The sequence below is a fragment of the Macrobrachium rosenbergii genome, chromosome 47 (genome assembly GCF_040412425.1).
Source record: "Macrobrachium rosenbergii isolate ZJJX-2024 chromosome 47, ASM4041242v1, whole genome shotgun sequence".
NCBI classification, from domain to species: Eukaryota; Metazoa; Arthropoda; class Malacostraca; order Decapoda; family Palaemonidae; genus Macrobrachium; species Macrobrachium rosenbergii.
This window is the reverse complement of record NC_089787.1, coordinates 31,862,508-31,877,820: the sequence shown is the minus strand read 5'-3', so window position 1 is coordinate 31,877,820 and position 15,313 is coordinate 31,862,508. Positions and strand designations below refer to the sequence as shown.

Sequence of the window (15,313 nt, the reverse complement as noted above, 5' to 3'; positions counted from 1 at the left end):
GCAAATTAGAGTAGTGTGTGTGTTGGTGAGGCAGGAAGGAAAGAAATAAAAAAATATTAATTTGTTAAAATTACATACAAATTACAAAATTAAAGCAAACAAAGACAGGAATATGCATTGTGTTAACACTTTAAGGTTAGTGAGTAGGATTGTTCAACCTCCCCTTCACATATTTGCGCTAAATTAGGTCTACCTTGCACACAAAAAGAAATAATCCTATAAGAAACAGTAAATGAAGGATAGTGATGGAGTAGAACTGTGTGAGGAAGGAGATGCATGTTAATATAGTCAGTTCCTTTCTCATCCATCACAATGCCTGGATTTACTGCCGGTAAAGGGTACAGTGGGTGGCTGCAGGCATATACATGCTGTCACCCAGATAGTCTGAAATTCCAGAAGACGACATTATGCTCTATGTAGGTAAACCAGTACACAAAGTAAGGAAATTAATATTTACATTAAATTGAAAAAACAGTTGTTGAATAATTTAGTTTTTTTAATTAGTGTATTTACTTGGTGTACATATTAATATATGAATTCACATTTGGTTATTTGTGACTTATTGAATAAATTGTGGTGGACTAATATAAGTATAACATCTTCAGTGATAGCATGTACATGCCTGCCACCAACCATTGTACCTTTTTCTGGTGATTTGTAAACCAACTGTTTTGAAAGATGGGGAAGAAACTATAACATTAGCATGCATTGCCCTCAGTTACAGCTAGTCCATCACTACCCGTGTTTTACTCTTATTCGTTATAGTATTATATTTTCATTTTGCTTGTAGCAGGCAGGATATAGTTAAAATGTGTGAAGGGGGCGAGGTTGATCATTCTCAAAACTTGAACCTCACTACCTGGTCCTCAATCCAGGTGTACATGTGTTCATGAAGTATGCTTTTATTTTTTGTTTGTAAATTTGTGGGTTTTTACTTAATGTGATATTCGATTTTTTTTTTTTTTTTTATTTCTTATTTCTTATCATTCTGCTTCACCCCCATTACTATATTATTTAGCAAAAGGTCTCAAGGTAATGGAAGGAAAAAAACTTAAAAATGTATTTAGTAATAAAACATTTGAGTCATGTAACAGATCTAGGTCATCTTAGGAAATGGTTGTTGAACTAAGACAGTTACTATCACTTTTGACTGATTTAACTGATTTAACCAGTCTGTCGATTTAAAAATGAGGGTTGGTCAGATTGAAACAAAATTGAAATCATACAGTGTAAATTGAAAATTAATAAGTGGCAGGGACAGGTACAGTTCTAGATGGTAATAGGTTTCTGATGCATGATGGTGTGCAGTTCTGATACACTTTCCAAGGAAGTTAATAAAAGGAGGAAGGTAGATAGTGAATCATTGAAAGTGTGGGTTGTTGGTGTACACCTATCATAGTATATATTAACAAGGCAGAGTTGGTTTCTCTTGAAATAAATACTATAGTGGCACATATTTAAATATTGTTGGAGTATATATTTAAATACTGTAGTACAGTATATCGTATCAGCACTGCTGAACAGTACCTGTACAGTGACCATTAGTGAAAGATGTCTGATCTGTAGGAAATGTTGCAGCAATGTCTGTGTACCTAGATAAAGGTATTAAATTTCTGGTAAAAGACTACAACTGATTATGTGATTATAAAGTTAAACTCTTCAGGTTATTTAACAAAGAATGTAATGACAGTGTGAGGACCTACCTTTGGACTAGTTAGCAGTAGCTTGAGGCCTTCACTAAGTTAACCATCTACAGAATCACAACACTGGCATCATCAGGTATAGAAATAGGTGGGAAAAGTGAGAGAAGACATGAAAGTGAGGACACTGATAGGTTAGAAGGTGGGCCCAAAGGTATGCGCATACATTCCCCTTTTTCATCATAACTTGATTTTATGTTCCAAAGTATACACATAAACTTGGCAACAGTTATCTGGAAAGGAAATATATCAATATTTTATACAAATCAAAGATAAATAAATACAGTAATATGGTTCAGTAGCAAAATATACAAAATATGCAGAATGTAAATATTCCTAGGAAAGAAAAGGTATGTACACCACATTTTGATAATTCACTTCATACTTCAAGATTGTAGACCCTTCATACAAACAGTAAAATATCTAAAAGTAAAAGTCGGGCTTTTAAATAAATCATATACAAAATCAGCAAGCCTGCATGTAAATTCTAGTCAGAGTTATTGAGAAAACCTAATTCTTGGTAAAGTAAGATTTCCTGATTGACAGGGTTTTTTGTTTTTCCACAAATATTGAAAGTGGAAGTATGTCAACCCCTAAGACAGATCCAGTTATTTTTACTCTGTAACAATTTTGTATAAATTTTATCTGCTCTTGACATGTCTTTTTATTCGACTTTTCACAGATTGCGCTTTGTCTGTTGTCTTTCTCACAAATAAGTTTTCTTGTATTCTTTGCTACCATACATAGATAGTTGCTCAGTAAAGTGGGTTATGGCATGTAGATAGATATTTAGGTCCATTTTTTTTTCATTTTGGTTATCGGCATGTCTGTATTCAAGTGATTTGTTTACAATTTTTCAGCCCTAAATTCTGTTGCACTAGCCTGCTCATTCTCTGAATTGCATCTCTGCCTTTTAGTTGTCATCTCATTCCTATACCTTCTTTACCCATGAATCAAGTTTTCTACATTTTACAAAATGATACATTAGTGTTCCATTGTATTCATTACTTAATCTCTGACATTTGTTAGTATTAGGGAAGTTAGAGTAATTGACCTTTGGGTTTTTCGTATGTGGTGTTACTGTCGACTTCATGTATGCAATAGATTTTTCATGGCATCTCTGTATAGTGAATGACTAAGAGGATGGATGGCTTTTCCATTTGAAAACCTTCAAACATGAAGCAAAACTGATGTATATGGGTGTGGACTTTTATGAATATGTAACCCCAGGCAGCTCATTGATTAGTTTACACTTCTTTCAGTGTTATGTTGACAAGGAACTAATGAGGAAAGGCCAACCTTTTCCGTTTGACTCAGCAAATGACAGCCACTTCATGAATAAACAAAGACCATCCTACATCAGTTGAGGGATTTTTTCAGGCTGTTAACTGTCCTTCTTGAACCTGTTTGAAACACTTGAATGTTACGTTTACAGACCTATTCCTTGGTTCACTGCTATGAAGTTGTTTTAGTTATTTGTTGGTGGTGATATTATTATGGAAGTGCCAATAGCCTCACTGGTTTTTTATTCCCTAGAGAGTTGTGTTCCTTATAGCAAGCAGTTAGTATGTAAGGGTGTTACTTCTAGCAACTATTGTTTAGGTCTGGTTGTGGATTGGACATTTGAGTATTTCTGAGAGAGGCAATCTTGAGAGACTCCTCATAAAAATTTTCCGTTTCCAAGAGGTGTTGCTGCTGCTTTCAGACAACTCCACATTATTAGATGGATAAGGGTCCATCATTAGCCTTCAGTGTTTCTTGTATTCTGAGCCATCTAGGTTTTACAGAGGAAAGATGGTTGCTGATATGCTCATACTGTTATGGTGGCTTGTTTTTGCAGACCAGTGATATTAGATCACACCATTTGAGGCAGATATGATTTTAAAGCTGTGGTTCCATTGCAGACAGAGGACCTAGGTGCTTTTAGTGTGTTATTAGTAGGGGACATTTATGAAACATTCACAAACATTATTGACACTGAATAACATAAGAGGTAACTTTTAATAGTAAACTAGTTGTGCGACAGAATGCCTGATAATATAGAATATTATCTTGATTGGTTTGTTATCTCAATATGGTGCAGGGTACAGACATATTCACATTTTGCAAATCTCAGTTTATCATTCAAGGTTGGATAAAATAAGTTTCAGTATTTTTTGAAGAGATCAACATTTTATAATTTTTTCTCATATTTTCTACTGTGCAGTAAGTTTTGTGGAATGCTTGTTTTCTAGCCTCAGAGAGTGAAAAGTTTTTCTCACTCGAAGCCCCACATATTTAATTTGCATCCATAAATGTTCCCAGGTTCATCTATCTCCCAATCTTTCAGGCACAGAGAAGGTAGTTTTATTATGTGCACCCTCTCTCTGCCATTTTGCTAAAGTTGTTTTTTCGGAAATGCTTTTTAGCTCTTAATACCATTTGTTTTCTGTTTTTTCCTTTAAAATGATTTTGGTCTGTCATTTTTCTAAATAGAATGTTTTAAAAATTGAATTATGCAAATAACAGATACTCAAGTTGCCAGCCATCCTTTGCTATCCAGTAATTGTCAGTCACTCTTTTACAAGGTTGCCTTTTTTCCAGCTTATTTCAGTTTTTTGTGCACAGTTCTGTTTTGCTTCCTTGAATATAGTTGGTTTTTGGGAGGTTTGTTTTTTTATTTTCTGGAACTAAGTAGCTAACAAGTCATTAGCAGTTGACGCAGTGGAACAAATTTCTGTTTGCTTTAATCATTTCTTTCATATATGGTTTCTGTAAAACAGCTTCATATTTATGTGTTTTTGTGTAGGTAGTTGTATTTTACATATCTTTGCAAAACAAATTTTTGTGTGTGTTCTATTTATTGTGTTTTATTTTACTAATGTTGTGATATGTTTTCATTTTTTGTCATTACTTTTGCATCACTTTTCATTTGAGAGCTCTCCAAGTAAGGCCTGTCATATATTTGTGCCTCGTACCTTGAGTTTTCACCTGGCAGTTTCAGCTTGGCCCTGGCTATTGACTGCTCCTTTCCTTTGCTATGTTCTTCTACCTTTGGAAGAGAATATTTGTATGACTCGGTCATCAGGTTCCATTATTGAAGGGTCTGCTGACTCTGCTTCAGAACCTTTGACCTCCAGCCTAGCAGTTGTGTCATCTTTATCATAAGTCTTTTAAAGAATGCTGGTCCTCCGAAGATGGCTTGGCATGGTCTTCACTCACTCTCTGCCGATGTTTGATCACTCTACCTGCCTCTGGGCCAGGTTATGACAGTTGGCAATGCAGCAACAGAAGAAAGAGGCAGATGGGACCACATTCTTGGGCATGCATTTGCCCTGGGGTTCTGTGCCTTCCAAAGGTTGCCCTCCTCTTACCAGATGACTGGCCCTGAACTATCTATATCATCTGCACTTTCATATTGCTCTCAGAACGGGAAAGCAATGCAGCGGTTGTACTCAGGGCAGCATGTATAATAGAGGTTTCTCAGTCTAGTTGGTGCAGCTGATTATTCCTTGTACATAAAAATAATACACTCTATAGTTAATGATTTTATATGAAGAATTTGTTTTTGTATAACAGTAAGTTTTTAAAACAGAAGTGTCTTCATATGAACACTAATGCTAGCCTATCAAAACATGCAGTTTCCACAAAAAGTGAGGTGACTGTCATAATGAGGGCCAGAGAAAATGTGCATGGTGAGACTGTCTCATTCATCTGTCTGACAGATAAAGGCTGATGTACCTGGGAATAGTCACAGACAGTTATGTACACTTACCAGATTATTGGATTTAGTTAAAAAAAAAAAAAAAATTTCCTATTACTTCTCACAAATTTTTTCCTTTTACTTCTCACAAATTTTGTACTTTAATCCTTTATGAAATAGTGGCAGTCATGAAGCAGCTTTTTCTTAGTATTCTCAAAGAATTGTATATCATTACCATATATTGTTTTTATTTTCCTGCTCCTGCTAGATTTTTGAAATTTTGGTTTTAGTGTGGTTATTTCTCAGTTTGTTTTGCAAGTACTGGTTAGTATTGTGTTAAACTTTTCTTTATTTCCAACCTTTGTATATAACAGTGTACAGTTGTTGCTCCATTCACTTGTGCTTCCTGGATAGAAGTCTTGTTTATTTTTATGTGGTCCATTTCCTTTGGGGTTTTTCTGGTTTGTGCTAGTACCTATTTGAGTTTGATGATTATTGTTGATAGGCTTTGCTTCCAGTGCATAGAAGAAGACATTACAACATCTGTGAACATTTACTTTGTCATATTAAGAGTACAGACGTTTTATCCTATTTTTCAAAATTTTGTCTAGGTAAACAGTGCTCGGTGAATGTTTGATATTTTATTGAATAATGCAGTCACATATATTTGCAATAATTATTGCAAATATACGTTTTTTGTGGTTAGTGTAACCTGTTCCAAGAGAAACCTTCCTGTTTTATGATAAAATTATTTATATATATATATTTTTTTATTGCACTAATTCTTTGAATGTGTTCAAGCCAAGTTTAAGCAGTTGAAGTACATATTAGGAAAGTATTAGAAAGCAGGTGAAAGTACAGTCAACTGAGCTTCTTGATTTAAAGTGAAGTTTTATTGAAATCCAAAGGAAAAATGCAGACTGATGATCTTAATTGTATGTACACAATAGTAGAGTTATTGAATAAGTGGCAGAAGTATGTTTGTTATTATACACCATAGGCCTAGTGGCTGAAACAAAGGTATTTTTGCCATTGTACAGGTTGTTTAGTTATCTTCAAAGCTAAGGCTAGGTAACGGTGAATTACAAGTAAAAGGATAACCTTCCTCCTTAGATCATTGCATATGCTCTTTTCCAAGACCACACTTCATCATGAGAAACACCTTTTTATGAGCTTTGTCCAGATTCAGACTTATAATTCCCCAAGAAATTTTCTTTAGAAAAAATTGAATACTATATAAATGAATTTAGCTGGCATAGATTAAATGTTTGGGTCATTGCATGATTTGGAAGCATGGTCCTCTTTGCTAATGGTGAGGACACTGAAGACCATAGATGTGATAGGTGGTATGAATTTTTATTTGAATTATATTTTCATTTCTTTATGGAGGTAATAGATGGGTTTTGGGACACCCTGATATTCATTTAAGAAACGTGTTTTTGTAGCAATTTTTAAGTTATACCCTATTTGTGCCCTTGTGGAATGTTTTAAATAGGATACATAACCATTACACTTACCCTAGTAGTAAGAGTTGCGCCTGGTATCGTTCTCATCCCTACTAGTAGCCTTGTTCTTTTTACCATCATAGAATATACTCTTGGAGGATGAAGAGCTGGTATAATTTGCTATGTAGTACAGTGTCCTTATAATAACTAACTTGGGCTACGGGAGAGTAGTAATGCAAGGTTTCTCTTCTCATTTAAATATTTACCAAAGTTTTTATGCTTATGAATGTTGCATTAAGACACAAATGTTTTTTAAGCAACTGTAGTGTACTGTATATCTGATTGGCTTCATTGTGTAGATATTGTTATGATGGAGGAGAGGTGCATTTAGTAAGTAAATAATGTTTGACATCTATGCAGTTGGAACCTTTTCCTGCACATTAGTGAGCTGAATTAGCAGTGTGATCTTTTGAAAGTTAAATGAGAACTTCTCCTTTACAGATGGGCCACAGAACAGGTCATTTAAAAGGATTGAATGGGCGGACCTTCAAGAAAATCAGAATGGATTTATAAAGTAAGAAATAAAGAAATAAATAACTCCCTTCTTGTTAAGTACTCTATATTGAGTAGTACTGTACAATAATAATTGAAAGACTTCTGGCTTAGCACATTTGTTAATGAGAAGGGCATGGCAACAATTTTTTAAAACTTAATTGCACTCTTTGTGGTACTGTACAATAGTAAAGATATAAACTAATTGGTAAACAAAGGGAAGGAGGGGGGGTGGGTTGCAAATTAAAGTTTTTCTTCATTGCATATTAACCATTGTAGCACTTAAATCAAGTTTTGTTATTTGAATGAATATAGGCACTCTTCCAATATTACCAGATTAATGTTGTTCCAGATTAGTTGTAAAGGACTGATTGCCAGTTTTTACAGTAAAGATCAGTTTCAACTGTTTTACTCCCATGTCATTGTATGTAAGGACTTGGAGTTGCGCAACAAAATGCATAGAAAAGTACCAGCATCTTGTCTGCCATAGAAGAATTTTTCTCTTGGTCTTGTGAGAAAGTATCCCTGTAGATTTCTTGATTGTATGATGAGTTAATCCTATATTTTAACAGTTTCCTTTTTTGCATGGATTAAAGGTAGCACAGAAGCACAGTGGTAACCATCCTTAAGATTGAGAGGCTTATGAAAGGGATAGAATGAGAGGTTTCTCTTTCAATTTAAAAGTTCGTGTGTAATTAAACTTCTTACTTTAGTGCTACAAGATACTGATTCAGCTGTATGTGGCCAAGGTTATGTTGCTTTGGTCTTGTTTTAAACAGTTTATTTGGTTTTAATGTCAAAGCTGTAGTACATTTACATTGGACAATTTTTGTGTTAACTGTTAATTTTACAGCAGAATTTTTTCATTCTGTGTTGCTTTTTGTTAGATTTGGACAGATTGGTAAGCATCAAATGATTATTCTGTCTATTATTTAAGGTTTTATTTTCTCAGTTCATCACCAGGGATTTTAATGAAAAGAAGGACACCATCATAAAAATAATTTCTCATAGTACAACACAGGAATGACAGACCAACTTGAGTAATGGAGTAAAAAAGGATGGTCAGCTGTTGTGTTGTATCTATAAATCACTTGTCCTCACTTTGTCACATTCACATTTCCAGTTTTGAAGCCAGGTACTTAGAGGTGGAGAGGATTAGTTGATTGGAATATAGACCTACAGGAAGAAGTGATGAGAATGTAGATCCACAGGAAGATGTTACAAGAATTCAGAGCCATGGTAAGAGCTACTAGGCATTCAGATTGGTTGAATTAAAGTTCTCTGGCAAAATTATATCGGGGGTCATGTTTCAAATGTTAGGCATTCGGAACTGTGGCCTTCATTCCAAGCCAGAAGACAGGGAATCTGGAGGCATGGATGGTTGACAGGATGCAAACCCATAGGAAAAGTGATAAATGAGGAGGCATGGATTAGTTGATAGGAATGTAGTCATAGATTCATGAATGCAGAGGCATCAGATACGTGATAGGAATGAAGAGCCAGGGTTTGAGTCAATAGGAATTGAAAGTCATGGTATGAGCTTATAGGAATTAAAGCAGTTGTTTGAATCAACAGGATTTAAGTCAGGGTTGGCAGCTATATAGTAAATGCATGTCTAGAGTTAAGTAAGGATTTGGAGGTAGGTTTAGTTAATAGGAATTCAAAGCCAGCCTTGGAGTGTTTAGGGGTTCAGAGCCAGTGTTTAGATTTTACAGGCATTCAGAGCCAGGATTAGAGTTTATAGCCGGGGTTAGAATTTACAGAGTTGTACCCAGGGTAGAGTTGATTAAAATTTTAAAACCAAGTCTAGAGTCAATAGGAATTCAAAGCCAAGGTAAGAGTTGAATAAGGATTCAGGATCAGGGTTAGAGTTGATGGAAAATCAAAGCCAGGGTTAGGGTTGATTGGGATTTAGAGTCAGGGTTGATTTGAATAAGGATTCCAGAGAGGTTTACCACTTTCAGAACTGAGTTTGGTGTTTGCATAAATTCAGATTTAGGGTTAGAGTTGATAGGAATTTATTACCAGGGTTAAGAGTTGAATAATGATTTAGAGCCAAAGTTTCAAGTTGAATAAGGATTCAGAGCTAAAGTTTAGAGTAGAATACAGATTCAGAACCAGGTTTAGAATTGATATCAGTTCAAAGCCAGAGCTTGGAAAAAATTAAATAGAAATGCAGAGACAATAGCAAGGTAATGAGATTATTGGAAGGAAATGTCAGTGAAATTTCAGGAAGAGGTAGTATTAGTGTATATCTTACAAACATATACAAAACAATTCACCGGTTTGAATTCATGTTATAGAAATTTTGTGTTCCAAATGTGATTAAAAACTTGACATGACAATTATTAAAAATGATGGTAACATTGGCAAGAATAAATACTGACATCCATGAAACAGCGTTGTAGTCTGTGGTAAATGGTAAATGATGTAATAGAAGTAAGGTATATAAATGGAAGGATAGTGTAAATAAAAATATTCTAGGAAACAACATGATTCACAGTGCATTACAGTGAACAGGCAGTGAGTTTTTGGAAAGATCAGGTTTAGGGACAAGTGCCATAGGCAGAGTATGAAGTTGAGAGGGACCAGCATGGTGAGAGCCAAGAATTTTAGTTCAGTGGTCTAGTTCAACTTCTTTTATAACTAACAAGATTTATAGAGAGACCTTGTTGGTAAAGCAGTACTTGTAATTTTGCCAGAAAGATGATTATGGTAATGGTGGTTGTGATGAAAATTGTAACCAGTATTTTGAATGCACATTTAGAAGTTTGTACTGTACAAAAGTGGAGAAGCTGCAACTGATAGATTTTATTAAAAGATGCAGTAACACATAGAAAAGGGGTTGCATTACATGGCAAGATGTGTAATAGTGAAGAATGTTGTGAACAGAGTTGGTAGCTAGGGAAAGAAGGAAGATAAAATGAGAGACAGTTGAATGAAGGCATGAAGTTTTACACATTAAGTCAGGGAGAAACAGTGTGAAAATGCCAGAAAACATGGGAATAAGAATGTTAGATGAAGTTTTGAAAAAATGCATGTAGATGGAAGGATGTAAAGAGGGCTGTTGCAGAAAAAGAAACAAGCCTCGAATCTCTTGACAGTGAACAACCAAAGAAAAGAATACTGAGGTCTGTATAGGGAGGACAAGATACTATTGGCAAAGATCAAGTGGAAATTGTAAGAAAGAATAGAATCAGAATATTGACAGGGGGAAGAAGAAACTATTTGGAACAGCAAAACAGAGAAGGCAAGATGTTACAAATGTAAAAGTATCAAGCATATAAAAGATGATATTGGAAAGTGACAGATATGTAAAAGATGAAAATAGAGAAATTGGAAAGAAAAAGAAGTGAGAGCACTCACTGCAGACCACACCCTCATCATGTTACGGACTGATTTTCGCCATGAGAAAAGACTGAAAATTTTATCTTGACTGTTGATCTTTCAGTCACCATAGTTTCTCTGAAATATTTGAGTTATAATTGGATACAGTTCCTGTTAATTGTATGCACTTATACAAATACATGAAGTAAAATATTAAGAAGTTAACATTTGACCTCGAAAGGTCAAACTTTGTCATTATAGAATTACTACATATCACACTTGAGTATGAAAAGGATACTAACCTGGCTTCTGTTGCATCAGATTGTCAACTGTGACTATTTCTCCCAAAAATGAATGTCTTCAGTAGATCAGTTGGTGAGTATGCCTGCCAAAGTTTATCAGAATCATCACTCATTTTTTATGTATCCTGCTAATATGCACATACATACACACAGTGAAAACAACTTTTAATAGCTTTGTTAGCAGAGGTAATTTTGGAGAGATGGAGACGTATCACTTACAAGAAGCATGTTGATATGAATTGCAGTGTTGCTATGACAGATATGGAACTTAAATGAGCTGTTGGAAACAGAGAACATGTTATGTGGAGAGGTGGAGAGCAATAAGGAAGAAAGGCTTCGAGTTCATGAGTGATGACATGGGATATTTTGAGAGCAGCCGGAGATTTTAAACAATGAAAACATCCATCAGTTTGGCTTTATACTAAAGAAATCTTCTGTAGAACTTGTGGTATTTGACTAAGATCCATTTCAAACTATGTGAGTTCTATTATTTAACGTGAGTGCATATTCATATAAAGTACAATACATCAGCGAGCAGAGTAATAGAGATATAAGATAGATAAAGCTGTATGAGTCCACAAAGGATACAGAGTAAAAGATGTTAAGGCAGTGGTGCACAGACCTTTGATATAGCTCTGTATCCTCATTTATATGGACGTCAACATCCACAACACTGCCAGGAAGATTGTTCCTTGATTTTGCAATACAAGGAATAAAAGACCTACGAAAACTTGTAGTGTAACGTCAAGATATTTTAGCAAAATCAAATGCTTATTCCTTGGATGACATTCACAGGCGAAAGATACCAGGTACATGCATTTACTAAGTGATTTTTTTTTTTATCAAGTCAACATCTTGAATGAAGACTGTGTCAGATTTTTATTTTAATAAATGAAGCTAGATAGAAGTTCAGAAAAGGAAATGCAAATGAACTTTATGCATGAGACCTAGTGTTTACAGCAAAGTCAAAGTAAGAAGTTCTACAGTGTTTAAAAAGAGTAGATTTGGGAGAGAAGAATAAGATTGAGAATTAGTGCAAGCAAAATAAAGTTAATTGTGACTCAAGGCAGCAAAGATATTGGCTAGTCTGGAAAATGACCATAACAGTGCTAGAAATAAAGCGTAGATGTGAATGCTTTACTTAGTGTTAGTTGTAACTGATGGTATCACAAGAGGTTCTTAGTATGAAAATAGGATTGGGAAGTTCTTATGGGCAGTAGAAGAAGATAGGATTAGGAAGTTCTTATGGGCAGTGTAAGAAGAGCTAATGGTGAGAAGCAATGTTTCAGTAATTGATGGCAGACTTAGGAAGAGGTAAACATTTATGTTACATTACTCAGGAATGTGAGGGTATTAAAAGCAGCACAAGTCAAGTGCAAGTAGAATGCTGTGCTGCAAGTAAATAAGATCATCCCATAAATATATCAGTTACAAGCATTTCACTTATAGACTTGGTAGCATACAATAATATTGAGATTTGTTGTTGGAATACACTAGGAATATCAGAGCTCAGGTAAGGAATTGAGTGAGAGATGTGTTACGAAGACGAAACTTGGGCAAGTGAGCAAAAATAGAAAAGAGCAATCACATTTTATTTTAAAGTTTAAAGAGACTACTCGGTTATATTTCTTGATATTCAGTTAAAAAAGTTAGACAGCAAGGGAGGCAGACTCGATTATACGGAGAGTAAAAGATACTGTATGATGTGGGAAAGACCATACAGTATTCATATTTCTTGATATTCAATTGAAGTTAGATAGCAAGGTAGGGAAAGACTGGATTATATGTAGCGTAAAAGGTACGTACTTGTTAATGCAGGAAAGGCTGTAGGTGAGAACTTCCTGGGTCTTACTACTCTTTTTTTAAATTATTTTATGTTCGTCGAATATGTTTCAATTATTACAGACAAAAACATATTCATTATTGCTGTTAAAATCAACTGTGTATATCTATGTATTTCTTTTTGTTACCACTTTGTTTACATTTATAGGAATTTATCAAATGAGCAAAGTTTATGCAAACATCACTATATTTCCAGTGATGCCATAAAATAAAAAATTGTTTTACTGAGAGATCTAGAGATTTTGCTATTTTATTATAATGATTTGAAAATTTAGTTTGGGGTGTTAGCCAGTACTTTAGTTAATAGTCCACTGCAGACAATTTTAAGGCGGCTTCCATTTGTCTCTTCACATTTGTAGGAACTTGAGTCAAACTGTGTCCAATGTCAGAGGGCATGACAACACTTTCAAGTAAACATATTTCGTGTTTTCCAGTTTTCAATTAATTATGAGTTTTTAAAAGAAATTTTGTCAGAATCTTCAACATTTTAAGTTTATGCAGTCATCAGTTTTTAAAGGAATTGAAATCTTTCAAATAATATTTATCAAAAACAAACCCTTTTGGTTCACGCTGTGAGAGTTTAAAATGTTGACTCAAGTGGTCTGTTTATTTGGGAGTATTAGTAATAGTCAGATTTGGTACAAAGGTAGGTCATCATGCCAGATGTGCATGAAGGCAAATTGTCCTATATAGTTGAAGGGATTTCAGTAAAATTTTAGGTCACATTGTAGGCATAGAAGGAAATGAGGGTGTTGATAAAGCAGATCAAATGTAACATCCCTGTTGATGATTATTTACAATCTCTAAATCTGGTCATTTGTCATGATTGACAAACTTTGACAACAAATTAGAACAAATAAAATAGTAAAGACATCTTTGAATAAAATGTCAAAAAAAAATAAAAAATCAGACTGAAGTCACTTTATCTTTACTGGGAATCAGTCTTGCTTTAACTGCTGTTCCTTTTAAGCAGAGTGCAGGTCAGCACTAACATTTATATATATTTTATGTTAATGAGTGGAAGAAATTTTGCCAGAACCTTCATTTTCCAAAGGTTGACTAGCAAGTATTAGATGTACATGAAAGAAGATTGCCTTTTTACCGATCCATCAGCATGTCTATCACATTTAACATACTGTGTGAGAACCGTCAGTGGAAATTATATACAAAACTAGCTTTGGTGATCATTTCCACGACTTGTAAACTGAAAAAGATATATGATATAAATATTTGACGTGCACATTTCTCAAATGAAACCTTTTCATGTGACACAGAAGTTAGTGACTTTAACCATTCGTATCATACTGACTGTCTGCCATTAGGGGAGTTGTGTTACCCCCACACATTATGTTGTAGATAATTGTGAGAGCTATTTACTCTTGCAAGAGTTAAAGTTGTCAATATTTCATCAGTCACTGTATATATATATATATATAGAGAGGAGTTGGTTGCAGCTGTTAGGCAACATGTATTGCTCTAATTCTATGGTGTGTGTGTGTGTATGTGGGGGGGAGTAAGAAACAAAAAGTTATGCAGGTCAGAAAAACTGCTTTTGAAATATGCATCTTAGAATGCAGCTGACAGGAAAGTGAAACAATACAAAAGGTCTTGTTTTACTGTATATTGATTGTTTAATGTAAAAGCAGAATTTTGTACAAAATATTTAGGGTGAAAAATTACCCATATTGTTGCTTCAGTAAATTGCAAACTGCTTTGGAAATTGTATTACACAAAAATTAGCAGTTTCAGGTCACAACTAAATGAACCGATTTCAAGTACAATATTCCATTTATTAATTAGGTAATTTATCTGACATTTTACTCTTATTTGTCAGTAAGCAAATTTTGTTACAAAAGTATTGTCAAAAATTAATAAGCAGCAGTCACCTCACTTTTGTTTAATCATATCATCTTTAACCACTTGTGGGGATCTTGACTATCGCAAAAAAGTGTGCCCAGTTGTATGTGTGTGTGATGAACTTGAGAGAAAACTAGGTTTCTAGTTGCACAATGTGCGAACACCAGTTTCAAATGCAGCATTCATGAATGGACAGTTTAGAGGACTCCACCAGTTAGGCAATTTTGTGTTTTGTTACAAGTAAAAGATTGAATTTCCATGGATTAGTACCTTTGTGCTTGTGTGAAGGTAATTTGAAAGGGTTTGGATTTTCAATTAATTTGAAAAGGTTAAGATTTTAGTACTTGTCAGGAAGCATCAAAATCATTTGTGGGTATTGTTCGAGAGAAAATTTATTGTAATTTGTCTTCCAACAATTAAACAAAAAGTGTATTAATTTTCTAATAATTTTTTTTTGTGTGTGATGATCCAATGGATATTTTTAAAAGTACAGTATATATTATTGTCATAGCACCCATTTTTCCCCCCCAGACTATCCTGTTATAAATATTAATTGATGCTGTATTAAGTTCTTAAGAGTTTATTTACTGTAGATTGTTTATACTG

The 15,313-nt window shown here is 34.4% G+C and overlaps 1 protein-coding gene across 1 annotated transcript in view; it reads left to right on the top strand.

Annotated features, from left to right (window-relative positions):
- The window catches only part of LOC136830734 (serine-rich adhesin for platelets-like), a 48,446-nt gene that overhangs the window by 26,485 nt on the left and 6,648 nt on the right, over window positions 1–15,313 (top strand).